At 37.8% G+C, this 3,374-nt stretch overlaps 1 long non-coding RNA gene across 1 annotated transcript; it reads right to left on the bottom strand.

Moving 5' to 3' along the window:
• Positions 1 to 1,588: 1,588 nt before the first annotated feature.
• On the bottom strand, positions 1,589 to 2,054 carry LOC122053760. The gene is made up of 3 exons (XR_006132342.1): positions 2,042 to 2,054; positions 1,872 to 1,972; positions 1,589 to 1,602 (listed from the first exon to the last, which is right to left on the bottom strand). It is a non-coding gene; the product is annotated as an uncharacterized LOC122053760 (long non-coding RNA).
• Positions 2,055 to 3,374: the final 1,320 nt, after the last annotated feature.

Genomic DNA, 3,374 nt, shown 5'->3' with positions numbered 1-3,374 from the left:
TCTTAGCTCTTCAAGAACCTGAAAAATAAGGATGAGGATAAATACAGTAATTCAATTAGCAATAAGCAGAATAATTCCATCACAAAGATTTTTTTGGAACTAGGATCCATTAAATGACGAAAAAATTCTAGCACACTAAAGTGTCCCAATAAAAGTACTTGTTATGCAAAAGCAATGACCTCAATTGTTGTGTTAAGATCGTTAGTTGCATCTTCCCTCTTTGAATATCTAAAGAATAAAATAAGCTTAAAGATTATCATTATCTTGCAAAAAAAAAAAACGAGGGGAACAATGACAAAAATGTAAAGACTAGCTTTTTGGAAAGTTCTTGTTTCTTCAGCTCTGGAGATTAACCGTCAAATACATATCTGGCATCAAAAAAATGATAATAAAATATTGTGGTTGAATGAGAAATAAAATGATATTTAGACATGCAAATGGACTTACATTGGCTCGATACATGCTTCTAATAATCTGATAGTTCGATTGAACATCCCTTGCAAATGACTTATTGGCCATACAAAATGTCAAGAGTTAGAAGAAGAAATAAAGAAGTCCAAGTCAAGCATAAATTTTTCTCAAAATTAGAGCACTTTAACATTTATCATCAACAACAAGATGGAATAGAAGTGTAAGATCACCATGTAACTTCGCCAGTCTGGTTAGTAAGAGTGTTCATGCCAGTTCTTCCGACAACGATCTGACAACTTTCACTAACCAAACAAGACCAATTTTCTTTGTCTACAAGTCGGTTGAGAAAGAAACGACTTTAAACTCATTGTTTTCACAAGCTCTACTATAAATTGTGTTCATCATACAAGCTTTCTTCTAGAAGAGCAGGAGATGGATATGGCAAACAAACTAATTAAATTGTTCTAGCCCATGGCAATAACAGACTAAACCATTAGAAGTTTGTAGGATTATCAGTTGCTTCACTCAAACCAATTCTAACTCTCAGGCAACAGTATTCAACTATATTCCTCGATGATAAATATGGCCAACACAGTTCCCAAGAAAAAACATTTTCCAGATTCATACAAAGTCAACTCACATGAATAGAGTCTAATTGCAAATTACCATCATGGCATACACAAGGACTATAGAACATAAACCAAAAAAGAAAACTAGTTTACCTGAGCATCGTACAATAACTAGAGTAGCAAATACAACAGAGATGCCAAAGATGGAGTCAGAGAATCCCCTACACAGTTAAGTTAGTACACTTCAATTACAAGACCTTGAAGGGAATAACAATAACTACACACTGGGGAATTTCATCAAACAATTTTACATGCCTACCTCTCTAGCCCAAGCAAAGTAGCCACAACAGTAACGACCTAGAAAAATCCAAGCATAATTGATTAAAATTCCATAGTTCAACCTCACAAATTGCAAAATAAGGGGAAAATAGAGAAACGACGGCCTAAAAAAAAAAGAAACGCTTCTGACAAAGGAATGAGTAGACGGCATGCCTCCCGACCGAACTGCCACCCTGAAGTCATGTAGTGTGTGTATCGATTACATGGAAACTAGCCAACATTGTAAATTGTGAAGTCCAGAGTACTGAAATCCTCTAATTCTTCTGGCATAGGACGGATGCACCTACGATCCTTCCAATTATTTCATGCAAAAGAGAGTTTTTCTTCTTCTAGTTTACATGTTTTCCCTTGACATTAAGGAGAGAAAGAGGAGATAGTTAGCTCACTAGCACTAATATATGCATATGTATGATCCAGCGTGCTACTAACACAACTATGATTCACTACTAGAGATCAACAGAACCAACGCAAAGATGACTTATCTGGATAACTGTCGAACTGTAGAGTTGAAGAGCATCTGTAGCATTCTTATTAGTAGTATTTTTCACTTACATGTTGTGCATGAACAGGGAATGATAGGCCCTTGCAGAGACAATTTGAACTTTGATTCGATGCTCGGGATCCCAGTTGAGGAATTGGTCATTCACAAATACCTTGTATCATTCAGATGGCATATTAGGATCTATGAGGAATTACATCAAACACTTGATGTGCATGTGTACCTTATCCAAAGAGGTGAGGTGTTAATAGATCAAACTTCAAATAACTTCCTCCCTCAGATGAAGATGAAATAGTTACTTATGGAATTACAAAATTAACCAAAAAGTAGAACTGAAACCCCAAAACTAAACAACAGAACGACAGCAAAACAATTTAAAGGAAAACTGAATTCAACCAGAAGTAAAATAGTTGTAGATTTTGAAAACTCATCATGGCATCCTCTATCTGCCCTTTTGTATCCGGTTACTTCCTTTGAGAACTTACAAGGGAAATCAGTAAAACATATTTTTTGTATCACCAAACTTCACAACACGATATTTCATATCTACATTCATGTATGTACCAACAATATGGTATAGGGCCAAAATGCACATACCTGATGAAGTATGATTGGTTTGTTGGCGAAATCAACCAATGGCTTTGGGAAACTTAGTGTCAAAGGATGGAGGCGAGTGCCAAATCCCCCAACAAGGATGAGTGCTTTCATGGTGTATAATTGCTTTACTTCTATAAATCAGGTGGAAGATCTGAAGACCAAGCAACAAACCAAATTTGTTAAGCCTTGTATATATGATGAATCTTAAGTTAATCACAGAGAACGCAAAACTAAGTTCGCCAAATTTGTCACAAGAAAAGAAGACAAAAGCTAAAGACTTTCAGCATTTAGCATTAAAATCTAATTCTAGAACTCCATAAATCACCAGGAAAAGATCAAGAACTCACCGCAATTCAAAGCGATAGCCAGCGAGAAAAGAACAAATGAAATACAATAGAAGAAGAGGTACGGGATCTCACCAAAAAAAGATATTTTTTATTTCGGGATTCGACGAGATTCCCAGACAAAAAGAGCCGATCCTGCCCGTGAGAAAGAGGAGAAGAGGAAGATCACGACGATCTTCGAAGCCCACCTATGACCACCAAAGAAGATCAACGACAAAATCGTTCTTTTTCTCCTAGCAGAAAACAAGAGTAAATGCAAAAATCTCTCGGAAACAGAATCTTGACATGGAATCAGGGAAGCGGAACCTAAAGTGATCATCTTTGAAGCGCCAACCAATCTAGAAGAAGCTTCCTCCGCCGCTCCCCTGTGAAACTCCACACAAACCGCGCTGCCTTCACCAGTGGCGCGCTGTCGTCGTGGCAGATCCCGTTCTCCGGTTTCTCCCTCCCGTGCGTCTGGATCTTCGACAGCCCATTGGAGAACGCCGCTGCTCACCAGGAAATGAGAAGGAGCACAACGTCGTATGAGGAGAGGGAAAGATAAATGGCTTAGGTTTGGGAACTCGAAAACACGACGCCGAAAAGAAAATAGCGAGGGAAAGGAAAACAGCGAAG

This window comes from Zingiber officinale, chromosome 3A (genome assembly GCF_018446385.1).
Source record: "Zingiber officinale cultivar Zhangliang chromosome 3A, Zo_v1.1, whole genome shotgun sequence".
In the NCBI taxonomy this organism is placed as follows: Eukaryota; Viridiplantae; Streptophyta; class Magnoliopsida; order Zingiberales; family Zingiberaceae; genus Zingiber; species Zingiber officinale.
This window is presented reverse-complemented; position numbering and strand designations above follow the sequence as displayed.